The sequence below is a fragment of the Tinamus guttatus genome, unplaced genomic scaffold, assembly GCF_059628265.1.
Source record: "Tinamus guttatus ecotype Peru unplaced genomic scaffold, ASM5962826v1 Tinamus_guttatus_pri_ptg000397l, whole genome shotgun sequence".
NCBI classification, from domain to species: domain Eukaryota; kingdom Metazoa; phylum Chordata; class Aves; order Tinamiformes; family Tinamidae; genus Tinamus; species Tinamus guttatus.
In genome coordinates this window covers 2867679-2882782 of record NW_028288931.1, presented here as the reverse complement: position 1 = coordinate 2882782, position 15104 = coordinate 2867679, and positions in this window count along the sequence as shown.

Here is a 15104-nt window from a genome sequence, read left to right as displayed (position 1 = left end):
ACCTATATAAAAACACTCCAAAATCTCCAGAGAAAATGAACTTCTGAGTTATTTTCTTTTTTTTTTTTCTTTTTTAACCTCTCCAGTCCTTTTACAAAGCTGAGGGGTTCATTTTAACAGAAAATAAAGTGCCCTTATCGTAATTAAGTTAGGGACAGATTGACAGATTTGCAGAGAAGATGGAAGCACAGGAGCAGCAGCAGCAACATCCCCATCCCGGCTGCTGAGACCTGCAGGAGCTGCTGTAAGAGAAGCGCTGGAGCCTCCCGTGACATCCCAGCCCAGAACAAATTCCTCACGATGCTGGGATCCCACAGCCGTGTTTGGCTGTAGGAAGGTCAGGCAGTTCCACTGGCAGCTTCTCACGCTCTTGCAGAGGGTTTCCCAAACGTTCATGCCCCATTTGGAAAATGTGCATGACATTAATGCACCCATATGCACATCAGCATGCATGTTTGGGGGGTACGGCACGTGGGTAATGTTATAGTTACAGAAGCAGTACAAAACTCTCATTTATTAAAACAGTTTAAATAGCTAATAAATTAATGAGTATTTTTTCTATCAGCAAGATTCATTAGCTAGCATTTTCATACGACAAATATGTTACTATGTGCTATTTTTCTATCTATATCATGAGAACTCAGCCTTTTTCTCCATGTAAGGATTTCATAAATAACTGGGAATACCAATAAACCACCTGTACTACTAACAGCAGACCTGATGACTATCAGAATAGTCTTACTATCTCATTTAAATTAGCTAAATACAACCAATGGCAATTATATTAATTTATAAAGTTTTAGAAAATAAGCAGGAAAGGAGGACTGGAAAGATTTGAGGAAGTGACACTTTAGTCTGAAAGAGAGTAGATGTTAGATTTTGTTTATGCTCTTTAAATTCTTACAAGAGGCATTATTAGTACAGATGCTTTTATGGCCTACAAGCAAGTAACTACAACAGAATTGTCTGTTTTAAGCCTGAATGCTCCCTTAAAAATTTGCATCCCAGTATCCCACTGGGGCAGCACAAAATACTCGGATCCTGAACGCTGACTAGAACAAAAGGTAAAATAACTGACCTGTTTTCCTAGCTTTTCAAAAGTGGCATGTAAAGAACAGCATGAAGTGTGAAAAATGACATGACTTCCTCAATTACTGCATAGCAAGCAGATGAGGGTATTAACTAATGCCACTATAAAAACCATGTGTCTTTCCAAAATTTTGTGAGGAAAAATATTATTTGTAGGTAAATTTATATACTTATTCAATGTGATAGTGTCCCTTTAAGTAAACTTGTCACAGAAGATTCAGTTTTTTTATTGTCTAAAAGAACAATCTTAACAGTATGAAAGGTCCAGTGTTCAGGATACAAACCCTAGAGGCTTAGGCTAACAAAGCGAGTGGCAAGGAGACACCAGGTGACACAACAGATGAGAGCAGAAACATAAAAACAACCAATATTTGATGCAAAGGAATTGGGAATAATGTTAGCATCAAAAATACTAAAATTTAATTGTTCAAGAACTGGAAAACATCAGTTTTTTAATTATTACCAGAGAATTTTTCATATATCTAGGTGAAATAGCTCAATTTTATGCTACTTACTTCCATTGAAATCTATTTCATTCTTTTCTTACATTTTTTGCTTTTCCATCATTCTGCTCCATTTAATGAGTAAAGGAATTTTGAATATTAGGTGAATAGTCCTTGAAATTGAACACAAAAGGAAAATGATGCAAACAGCACTATGGTCCTGCTTCTTCTCCTTGCATTAGGTTCGAAATGATATGCAGTAGGGATTATGCTTTGTTTAAGGCTGAGCCTCTGCTGCTAAAAGAATACATTTTACAAATCTTCTAATGTTGCTGAAATTCCTCGAAACTTGATTGTGTCAGACATAATGTGCCAATGAGGTTCTTATCCCTACCTTATGCAGAATAAATATCTAATATCAGAGAGTATAACCTTGGAAAAGGATACACCAGGGAACGTCCCCACGTCAATAATTCACGGGGCTGTTGGTGGGGAGGCACATTCCGCTCGCCGCCAGCATTATCCGGAATACATTAGTGCCCACGCAGCCCCGGCTCCGAGGAGAAGGGCTGGGGAAGGGGAGAACACAACAGGAGACTTATTGCCTTTCAGGCCCGTTTTCAAAACGCGGAGTTATTCAAAGGAGCACTCCAAATACAAAAAGCAAAACGGGACTCCCGGCCTTAACGACTCCGTCATCGGACTCACTGGGGGAGCCGACGGGCGTATTCCCTGATTCCAGGCAGTGGAATTCCACTGGTGAGAAATGAGAGTCATGCACTGATGGATGGAGTCCCCGGAAGTCCACATATTCATTCTGAAAAATCAATATATTCAGGTGCAGTGGTGTTTCCATAGGCAGAAATACTGATGCCACCCCAAAATGCTCAAAACGCTTTTTTGATACTATGCATCTGCCTTAAAGATTAATCTAATTAAAGATACAAAATTTAATAGAGTGTTTTTAATAGAGTTTGGGTTCTTTTGCATTCCCACTTGCTCTTTCAATGCTATAGTTTCAATAATTTAGGAACCCAAAAATAACTAAGAAACCTAACAGTCATTATCTTAAATAATAAGACTCTAATGCAAAAATCAATGCTTGTTATAATGGAAATGGATTCCTGAGTTCCTGCAGGGTGATATGAACCTCTTTTTTTGCTGTTAAATAAAATGTGACTGCTTATTTTCACCAACATGATGAACATCTTTACTCTGGAGTAAAAATAAAATGTCAGAGATTATTTACTGTTATTAAGCACATATACTTAATCAGAAGCTTCCACTGTAAAACTGAAGCTGAGGAAATTGGAAATCATCTTGTGTAAACTTTCAGAAGAAAGAATGAAATGCAAAATTTCCAAGAAGTCATGAAAAAAAACTCAGTTTGGGATAAATTTGCTAGGTTCAAAATTATAAAGAGGTAAATGAACCAAATTTAATAGCTAATGAAAAATCCTAGGCAGACTGAATGAAGTAAAATAAAAATCTTCTTTCACAGCTAAACACCAAAACTGTTGCCAACACTGAGCATTTTTTCCTAGTCATTGCATATATTTACGGTCATTTTGATCTCTGAACATTATGAAAAGCATTCACACTAATATTTCAGAGCCCAGATGATAGAAAATAATACTTAGATACTCCTAGGAGCTGCCACAGGAAATTCTGCAGCAGGATTTCAAGGGGATGCAGCTGGCAGGTGTTCACAGAGGGCTTACCTGCTATTTGCCTCATCTGACATCTCGGATTAGATTTTAAAGGGATACCTTGGCCACCTGCAAACAAGATCCTGAAGGGTATCTAGTCAACCGGTAATCAGGCATCTAATTAAAAATATTATGATTCATGTATGATTGTTATGTGTACTCTTCAAGAAGCAGGGTATATCCTTTCTCCACTATGCCTATACCTGTTTTGAGAAAGAAACACCTACAAAGTGTCCAGAAGTTTAGACAGTACAATATAAGATTACCTTCGATTGCTTCATTGTGAAGAATATTAAAATGATGGATGAACTTCCTTGGCCATGATTTCATCTCTACAGTATTGACCAAACTGCCATTCAGGAACCAGACTGAGATGGCAAGATAGGCTGCAAATGATTAAAGGAAAGAGATTATGCACTTAGTTGTAAACAATACAAACATTTGATTGTTTCGTGTCTGTTATGCTTCTTTGTTGCTGAAGTTATTCCATTTATTGCAATTAACAACAATAATGGTATTTGAAAAGGCCCTTCGGTGTGGAAGGTTTCATGGCTGGGAAAAACTTCAAATTGAAGATATTGCTGGAAAAATACAAGAATCCTCTGTCATGGCTGAACAATTAACAAGATTAAACACCAGATCAGTGGCCACAGTGTATTCTGGAACTCAGAAAGCCGCAATTAAAATTTCCTACCTAATTCCCCAAGGGCAAAATCCTGCACCTTGCAGGGATAAACAATATCTGTGAAAACAGTATTTGTATTTCTGGAGGCACACAGCAACTTTCCTTAACAGCCAGCTAACTCAACATCTAAAAAACCTTAGAGTAACTATTTCAGTATTAAAAAAAAAACAGTACTAAAAAAAAAAAAGAAAAAACAGAGTTTCAGGGAGGGGCTACTTTCAGTCAAAGAATATTGGTAACAAGACTTGTTTCTGTTGTTGAAAGCACAAACTACAATAAGAAATGGGACAGATGCAGATTTATAACCAGGAGTCATATTTGCAATTCAGCTTTTGGTACGTGAATATATTCACTTCAGAGGTAACACCAAGGCAATCTCAGCTTTCAAAAGTATTTGGAATAAACATATATATGAAAAACTGAGATCTGGCCTTTCTTGTAACCTCTGTTGTTTGGGGGTAGTGGAAAGGCTTTTTCTCTCTTCCTTCTTTCTCCCCTCTCCTTAGCACTGACGAGTTTGGAAATCTGTAATGCATTTTCTTCAACTTGCAGGTGTATTCACTGTGAAGGCTCAATCAGCATACATAAACTCTACCCCTAAGCAGTCTGTACTGGTTTGTACAGAGATTAGGATTGCTTTGAATTACACATGCAATCAGGGCATTTCATACAGCAAATTGTGGTCATTTTGTCAGCTATACAGTAAGCTTAATTTCAGGTCCAAGTATATCCAGTGTTCAGAGATACAATGAGGTAATTTAACATTTAAAAGGGGAGGATATAGTATAAGTTAGTAGAAGAATCATGGCACTTACAAACCTGCTCTAAAAATGTATTGTTCATTTTCCTTCAGAAAAAAAAGTTTCTATTAATGAATTAACCCTAAAGAACTCCACTGATATCCAATTCATACTTAAAATCTATTTTACAAAAAGAAATACATAAGTATTTTGAGAGAAAAGGAAAAAAAGAAAAAAGGGAACTCTCTGCGGAGAGGAGTACAATTTCTATTTACATTTAAATAAAAATACTTACAAAGATGCATTCAGAAATACAGTCACTTTTAAAATGCGGGCTGCAGAACAGTGGCACACATGGCTGAAAACCAGTCTCCTCACAGAATATCAGATATTCTTTTATGTGCTACTTTACTCAGAATAAGACAATCCCCACTGTAAGAAAAGAAAACCTGTGATTCCAAAAGCCTGTTCTGCTTTCTGAGGTGCTGGGATCCCGTGCACTATGGCAGGAACTACAGCCTGATCCTCGTAGTGGCAAACAGAATATTGACCAGGTCCATCCACAGAACGAGCTGCTGCATATGGATTTTATCCCACTGTGTAAAATGAAATTCTAACACAGATTTGAACCCTGATCTCTTCGAAGCAACTTTTTCTCTTTGTAAACTTTGAAGTAGATCCTAAACTACCTTTTTCACAAGCTTTACCAACTTAGAAATAAATATATCTCCTGTTCAGTAATAAAACACTTAAGTAACAGTGCATGTTTGTACTCAATGAGGTTGGAATATCTTTCATCACTTTTTTTTTTTTTTCCTCCAACCCATTTTTTGGAAGGAGTTGTTGTAGTTAGAACATACACCAGAAAAATTCCAAGGCCTTTTGTGTGTACACACGGTATTGCATGGTCACAGTAGTTCATCCAGTCCTTGTACTTCATGAATTTGCACTGCTCTACTTCAGCTCCCAGTTTTTATGCACCAAAAACTCTTCTTGGTCCAAAGATACTTTGCATTGAAGTTAGCTTATGTGGTCTCAGCTGGTCCACTCTGTAGATGCGGATTTTACTTTCCAGAAGCTGTAAATCCTCTGAATATTTGATCACTTTTCCATATACACTGGAACAGTAAGAGATCAAATGCCAAGAGAAGAATATGTAAGCTTTTCAATAGACAATATTCATTATAAGGACTTACCATGGTCTTTAACAGATATAATGCTGCTATATGTAACACAGCATTCAAATTAGAAGCATCAATGTATTCTCATTATTTTTTAGCACAGTCTTTAATCTAATGTACCATCTCTTTTCACTCAAATAAGAAATTGTGTAAGAAGGCATAAAAATGAAGTTTATTCTATAATACATTTATTATTTGGGAATATGGAGTTGTGTTTACATTATGACTGACAAAAACACTGTCCTTCTAGTCAAATTCTTACGAATTTTTCATTTATCATTCTATACTCCAACAAAAAGGGTTAAACTATTTTAGAACTGTTAGTACCTGCCCTTTCCATAGCTAAATTTGTTACTCTGACAGAAATTTTAGACTCCTGTATTCCCTAAAATGTACCATGACAGTAACTGGAATCATCTTATTTGTTTGAACGGAATCTTCCAAATTCTGATTTAATAAAGAGATGCGTAGATAAGCTCTTCATTCTCACCTAGTTCACTGATAAGGGAGGAAATTGCCTTTTTAGAGTGCCTCTGCTTTTTAAAGCAGATATAGAAATAATAAGGTTGACAAAGGAAAAAAGGAAAATTGCACATTATGAGGGTAATAACTTAGAAAGTGTCAGATTCGGAATAATTGAATTCAATGACATTTCATGCTATGGAAAACAATAGCAGCAGCCAGGCCGCCCATCTGATTCATGTCTAGTTCATGTTTAACAAAACAAGGCCAAGGGTCAGGCAGTCCTGAGGCCCATAAATAACCTATTAATGGGATTTCCAAACAAGCTGTCCTCAAAATGGTTTTTCGTCTCTCAGAAAGAATATTAAAATGCAAATAGATTCGGGCTGTGTCCTCATAAACAGCCATGTTCATTTAACCTCTGACTCCAACGTTTAACTGCCCATTGCAGCAATTTGTAGGGCGTTCGCCGCAGCGGGTCTCTCCAAAGCGCTAACTTGGGGAAGCGAGCGCTAAATGAGCGGGTTGCTCTCTGCGACGCTCCGTTAATCACGTCAGCATGATTTTATGGACGTAAAGCTTTCCTCTGAAAGCTTCCTGATATTTAACTGACTTTTCTTTTTGCAGGGGGAGGAGAGGGAGAAGGGAGAGGGGATGAACAAGTGCCAGGAACATGATGTGGCGGGTGCCAGCTCGGTTCAGCAGCGGCTGCTGCCCGGTGTCACCCGCTCTCGCGCCGCTGTCACCGACCCTGGCCCCGCCAGCGGCCCCGGGACACTGCACCAAGCTGTACAAAGCACTCAGCATCACCCACCACAGCCCTGCTCCGCTCGCTCCGCACTTTACTGCCCCTCTTCCCATCACAAGATTCCTAAAGACAATATCGCAAGTTTTACCTGCAGCCGTTTCAGTCACATCTTTAAGAAGACAGTGGTTCTTTTTATAAAATCGTTACAAAAGGACTTGTCCGCCAAGCAGAATGCAGACCTTTGCTGATGAAGTCTTTGTACAAATTCAACATCATCTCCCCGCCGCTCTTTACCCCTTCCCGTCCTCCCAGGAGAGTCCTGCAAAAAGGTGCCGTGGGGTTCGCCTGTCCCTCACCTCAGGCTGAGCAGGTTTGGAGCCAAATCCAAAGAGCAGCAAACACACGTGGTAATCACCACAAAATCACAGGAAAGTCCCAAACCAATTGAAAGCGTGAAGGTTGCTTTTAACAGATTAATTTGAAGGGAATTAAGTGGATGTTATTTGCAAGGGCAGGAGTTTTGAAAATAGGTAGTTTAAGGGCTGCTTCTCAGTGAACTACTCTGTGTTACAGGGAGCATCCGCAGAGCAGCACAAACCCAGCGCTCACATCTGAAAGACTGCCTGGATTTTTTCATTACACAAATACTGATTACTTCAAAATATTCATTGCCTATTAGAGATTATTAAGGATTTGTAACTTCCAGAGAAAACTACCATAGCTGAGACCAAACATCTTTGGGAAATGAAGGGAGCAAAGAAGTGCTTGGTTCTGAAAGCCAAGTGCGTGTAGATCCACCGAGGTAAAATGTTTACAACTGAGGAAGTCTTAATTTGCCTTTTTAAAAATAGATCTTCTTCTGGGGTTTGTTATACAACCCAAACAGGAGGAGGAAGCAAGCTGAACTCACAGCCCTGGGAAAGTATTTTCATGGTTTCCACCTTTCAATCGTGCCTGTACTTTTACTTGATTATTCAAATGTGCTGATTTTTCATGTCAGTTTTGAATTTACACTTATCAGCACGTAAATTCCCTCCTGCAAGAGCTCTTTGTAAGTGAGATTTCAGGCACTGTTACTGCAGTAACTGATTTGTCCCATTTTGCTCGCACTGATTGCCAGTAAAGTCTCTGAATTTTTAGTCTCCAGAGTTTCACTTTTCTGAAATTTGTGTCCACTTCTTTATCCAAAAAAAATATCCAATGATGACTGCCCTCCTCGGAGAGCAGGTAACAGGTCTTACTTCTGTCTCTGCTGATAATGCTAAAAATCAGGAAACAATTTCATGGTTCACTCCAAAACTTAAATAGTTCATCTCCAGATAAGGCACATATGCAGATATTGTGTAAGAAATATAGTGGCAATTAAGCTGAACATGAAAGTAATATCTGGGATATATGTTTCATTTCGGACTCTGACAGAGTTCAAACCTTTTCCAGTTTTCCTTAGTTAAACAGTGAGCAATGGCTTACGAACCCCCCTACACTTCCAGCATTTTTTTTTCAGTTGAGACTAGTGATACAATTAGGCTACAATATACTTGAGTCACTTATTACAAACATCTGAATAACTTAAAATCAAACTCAGCAGCTTGAGCATGCAGAACAGAATTTATATGCCGAGAAAGTGTATCAGACCCAGAAGCCTAAAGCTAAAAATATTTTGTCTTGGTATGTTCTAGAAAGAAATGACAGTACATAGCACAATATCTTTCTGTTTCTAGTATGTCTGGAGGACCTGGTCTTTGATAGCATCGATAAATTCACGGTTCCTGACAGAAATCCTGTTTCATCACCTTCATTAGCTGATATATTTACTTTGATAAATTTCCAATCCTCTTCCCGCTCCAAAAGTTTCCCCTGCAGGGATGGGTCACTGTCCAATGGATTCATTTTCAGGTTACTATGAGCCGGTGCATCCCTTGCTTTAGGAGCTGGACATCCCTGAGCATGGCACAGGTGGAAATTCGCTCTGTTTTGGCCTGGAAGTACCACAGCCACCCCTGAAGCATCCATACAGGATGCAGAAAGAAGTCTTCAAGGCAGAAAAGCTGCCCCAGCCCATTTCCTCATTCATACCGCAAGAGCAGGTCTTCCTCTTGGCATGTCAATGTGCAGGTTTCATCACTCATCACTTTTACTGAGTGCAACAGGCCCTGAAAAAGAGGTGGGTAATGGGGAGGGAGGATTTTAAGTGAGAAAATTATCTGTGTCCTTTGCTTTTTCTGGCTGTTCAGAGATTCTCCTAATGTAGAATTTGCATAGCAAGATCTAAGGTGACCCACACTCTGCAATGGCAGCACTGGAGCCAACACCAGGAGTCCTGGTGTTTTTAAAAGCACCGTTTTCCAGTAGCAGCTCTGGAGTGCAAAGTGACTTGTGCCTAAACAAGAGCCTTAGTATTCCCAGTGCATTACTGAGAGATATCAATCTGAACCTCATGGATACACTTCTGATATGCTTAGAGGCTGATAGGCTTAGAGGCTAATTGTACTTTAAAATCAAACACCAATTTTATGTACCCTAGAGAAAATAAAAATTCCACAGAACAGGCAGTATGAGGAAAAGTCACACAAAAGCTACCATGTCTAAGACCAAGAGAACACAACCCTTACCCCGGACCCGTTGGAAAGCAGGTTTGACCCAACTGTTGGCCTGAAAATATTTTCCAAAAATTAATTTGGTCATACAAGTCTCTACAGAAGCCCTAAACAGCTCAGTGACTCTAATGACGAAGAATCTATTTAAGACTCACGTTTATTTAGCTGCAGTATTGGTTTATACAAGTCCCCTCTTTAAAAGTTAGATCTAAGCCCAGAAAAGTTGGAGCTGGAAACTTTTTTCCCTAACAGGCAGAAAGCAGAGTCATTAATGCCGTGATCGGTCTAATCCAGAGCATTTGTCGCTGCTAATTATTACAGACAAGCCTCTTTATTGAACCACATCCTCTTATCGACATTAGGATGCATGAGCCAAGGCTGTTGTTTTAAACGCACTCATTAACCACACAAATCAGCAGTGTTGACAGAGCGCTTTTGAATTAAGCTTCAGACTGCAGTCATTGGACAAGGAGCAATTTATAATGCCATTAGCCACACTCGCGAAGGTTACAGGCATCAAAAATTGTTCAGCCGTAATTATTCTTAATGGATACAAGGAATAAACTGACGCAGGACAGCTTTTTCATTAGCTTTCAATCAAAGCTGATGGCTTTGAGAAATGTACAGTAAGTGTGTTTTGGGGAGAAATAATGATGTTGCAGCACCTTTCACTGGAAAATGCTCTCAGTTCAGAACTTAACTTTTAACAACCTTAATTTGATATAATTAAAGAACCTGATTTGCTTTGAAGATCTTGAAATTAATTGTTCTGGCTGCCTTTTAACCCTTTCTCAAGTGTTCATCCTAAAGATGCTAAGAAGTCTTCAGATGCTTTAAATTCTCGCAGAAAAAAATAAATGCTTTTTGATTTCCTACACTCCTAATAATTAGTACAGTTTTTACAATGAACTCCGGGCATTTAGAGAACAGGGGGAATTTTGCAAGCACATCTACACTCAGGGAAGTGCCCACACTCCCATAGCATCCACCATAAACTACAGTCTGGAATACAGGTGACCTCAAGGTTTAGTTCACCTGCAAAGCAGACACTCCTGAAACCTTGAGCTCGCTCCGTCCAGAGGCATGAGGGCAGAAACACGTGGATATTTCTCCTGTTCTGTTGTTCTTCCACTGGCACCTACTCTTCGCTCCTATCAAGACAGGATTTGGAGATACATGGACCTTTGGTCTGATGTAGCCGCTCTTCTTATGTTCTACGATTCTTCTAGAATCTTTATGATTATATTGTAAGCTTGTATATGAGATGAGGTAATTTATAGAATTCGGAGTAATTACAAGTATGGCAAAGAACACTTTAACACTGCTGTTCCTCTCTGAGATGCAAACCATTAAGAATAACTAAGCAGTTCTCTCCTTTTTCTGGTACAGCACAGTACAGCTTTTATTTTATTTTTATTTTTGAGCTCTGCCTGTGTTACTTGGCTGTTTTGTGGGTTGTCATGCAAGTTGTCTCATTGGGCCATACACCATTGCTGCATGTTTAAGGTTGGAAAGAAGAACCAGACATATTACTTAGGTAGAAGAAGCAAATTTGAAATCTCACCAGTGAAAGCATTCAATAGAAACACAAATAATGCTCGACCCAGCTAAACCAAGAAATTGATGGTTAGATCTACCATTCTGGCAGCAACATCATACATGCACAAGCACATACGAGATGAGACACACGAGATGAGACACTCGCTCTTTACTCCCTTAAGCACAGGTAAAATGGAAAAGAAGGATAAAACACTTTAAGTTTTAAAGCTGAAGATACTGAAGCAAAAAGATCACATCAGATCACATCAGCTTATTTCTGAAGAGCAAAATCTTCATGAATTGGTCCTCATTGTCCAGGATCTTTCCAGACAGGCTGGAGCTTCTGGTGGGAAGATGACATCTGCCCTGTAAGCTACATGGCTCAAGGCTGAAGAACAGTCACAAGTTCTTCTGCTCTTTAGCACTACAAGTGTTTTTAGCTCATAGATTTCCATATTTTTATGGTGTAAGAGATCTCTTCATTATTCCTTCTTTATACTTAAGCAGGATAATGAAATAAAATAGTCTAAGAAAAGGCAAAAATTGGGTTAACTGTCCGCAGCCCTTCCAGGCTGTCTCTCTGCTGTGCTTATCAGATTACAGTTCAGAAAAGAAACACAGTAGAGGCAGCTTTGCTTCTTAAACAGGCTTCACTTATAATGGCTGCACCACTTTGCATGAGTGTAAATCACACAGAATGAGGAAAAAAAAAAAAGATGTTTTTAAAATATGCTGTGCAGGGAGCTGGTGAGAGGACAGAAAGCCTGAGATGAAGCTAATGAGAAGAAATAGCATCACGCCAACCCGTAGGCTTTAGTTTCTCTCCGAAGCCAACAGATGCCACTGGGGCCCTGGAACTGAATCTGAAATAGGTGGATGCAAACGTAAATAAAGAAAAATATTGGGCTGGCAGAGATGCTTTGCACCAAAAACATCTACCTACGGAAACTTTCAATACAAATGACTAGTTCTGTAAGAATTTGTCATGAGGATTGTGAGATTTTGTGCTTTGTTTAAGCATAAATACTGGCATCAGGTGATCACACAGAAATCTTAGCTACCCATTTAAAGATAAAGAAAAAATTCTAGCATGCATACAGTAAAACACTGATAAACCAAGGGTCCGAATACTGGCAGTTCAGAAACTAGAAAACAAACAAGATACCTAAATTTATTGCATCTTTCAGTATTCCCAAGAAAACTTACACATTTTTCAATATAATATATAACTTTAAAGCCAGTTTTGGCCTGGATAACTGATGAGTCTTGCAATACTGTCCAGCAGCAGTGATGCTTTCCAAAACAGAGAAAAACACGCTATCAATTATTGCCTTACTAAAACATGGCAATACAGAACCATAACTCTGGAGAAGCACTGCACTCTAATTTTGTACTCATTACTATTGTATTAAATATATCATTATAATTTTGAATCTCTTGCTTACTCATAACTCATAATTGTAATGAATCACCCACTTCTGAAAGAGAAAATACACAGAGATGAGATGTCAGATCTCAAATCACCTGCAAAACTCTTGCATGGTAAATTCTATTGGACTGATCAGATGCTATTTAAGGTGGTTTCCTACTGAAACTCCTTATATTTATTGTATACTGTCCCTTGGGTGTGCAATTATTACTGAGAAGAATGTGAGATGGAAGAGGTGGTACTAGTTTTCACTAATCTAAGTAGTGAATAAGAGGAAAAAAGCAGAACACAGATGCATATTGTAGAAGAATAAGGGCTACATAGATTATTAAGGGACTGAAACATCTCTCTCATAAGGGGAAGCTGAGAGAGCTGGGCCTCCCCTAACACCAGCAGCTGAACAGAACGTGAAGAGCCTGTTAGTCTTCTGCAAACTAAGGCTCCAGGAGAGGAAAGAAACACCATCCCCTTGCCCTTGGGGATATCCAAAATGCTGGGGTGCAAAGTCTTGAACAGGTTGTTAGGCCTTCAACCTTTCCAAGACAACCACAGGCCACTAGTTGGGTGTCTCGTCTAGTCTGTTGCTGACGATCAAGACTGAGGAATGCATTTGTTTTCTAGAAACTCAAGGTGACAGCTTAATATGATACTGGAAGAGTATCAAATAAAGTCTACAGAATCAGTAACTTGAGAATCATTCTCTCAGCTTAAGTAGGTCCTTGCAACGATGTAGCCACATAAACCTGGTTCTCAAATGCACAATCCACAGTTTTTTAGAGAAAGTACTTTACAAAGACTGAAGCTTAACTCATTTTTATGTTGATTAGACTGGCCAAGTCTGGACATTAAAGCATTAAACCTACAGCAACAGAATCACTATAAAATATTGCCCTTGTTGAATACATCTGCTATAAGTGCAGATAATCCCCAGTGGAAAAGACAGTGAGGTTTTAATTTGGGGAGCTCTTTTCAGGTTAGTGTTATGAGTTTTAAAATATTTCTTAATAAAAGAAATTAGAAATCCAGCTAGAAAAACAACACCATGTTTGATTCTATGCTATTCTCAGCTCCAAACAATAGATGGGAAAAAGGTCCTGCTCTAGTCTATCAGAAGAATGTAATGATAAAAGGCAAGCAGAGATTTGTATCACTTAGTTGTTCATCTGCATTGTTCCAGTCTTTGCAGTAGAGAAGCAGCACATATCTTTTAAGTAAAATGTTACTAGAAACTCATTGCTTCAGCAATTACCTCTGAAACACATTGTTTTCTCAAATGCATTAACATGTCAGATCATGGCAGTGCTTGACATCCAAACACGCCTTGGAGGGCTGCAATTCAATTTAAGGATCACCTCCTCTGAATAGGCCAACCTGCAAATTTCAGAAAATCAGAGAGAAATTCTCAGGGCACACTTTGATCATGCTGCTTCTTAAATTAAAAACAAAACTGTAAGTGTTAAATATCTTTAACAAGTCATTAAACCTCAGCCATAATCCAGGAAGAGTCCCTTAATGAGTAATGACATATGTTGTGAAGGCAGTTATTTCCTAATGTTCAATGCTGAAACAGGACGATGGAATAGCACACTGTTCAAAGGGGATGTATCATCACTAATGGAGAGGATAATTTGAAGCTGTTCTTCTGAGAACCCCAGAGAAGAGTTTCTATTGCTGCATGATGATAAAGGATACAATTCTCCATCTCATCAGGCACCTTGAAGAAGAATGGGAAGCGACATCATTTACTTAAGAGACAGAATAAAAGCTGAGATAGTAACACAAAATGGGCTAAGTCCTTTGGAAAGTCCCTAAAAACACGATCCCTCCTTGGTTCCCCTAAGTTTCAGTGCAAAATAGTCATGCCCTTTTCTTCTCCTTCCATTCACCCAGTTGACCACTAGTGGTATTCCCGGTACAGAAGCAGTGCCCTAGAGGGAACACGGCACATGGCACTGGTACAAGATACGGAATCATAGAAAAGAAGGTATCATTTTACAATCTTTTAGCAAAAAATAAAAATAAAAATAAAAACCTAGCCCTTACAGTTTTTCTCTTCATTTCCTAGCACTATCTCTTCCAACATGTTATAGTCATTCTGTTGTGAAGACTATGATCTCTGCAGGGAAACTGAGGGTGAGAGAGAGAGAGAGAGAGAAGCGTTTCCAGATAGCAAGCAGACCTTAATGCTAAGGACAGGAGGACAGAGCTCACAGAGGTTGCACACGCAAACAGAAATACAGAATTTATCAAGAAAGCAGAGAGATTCTAGCTAAGAACCACTTTGGTTTTGGGAGTGAGGATCAACCACTTTGGTTTTGGGAGTGAGGACCATCCTTCGAGGGGAGAAGGTGTGCAGCTCATCAAGTGTCATCTGCTGAACTCATCCTCCTGCTGTACTTCAAGATGAAGCTACCCAGTGGGAAGAAGGGTAAGTCCTGGCTTAGGCACAACACATGCTCACACAGAGATGGTCTGCTGCAAC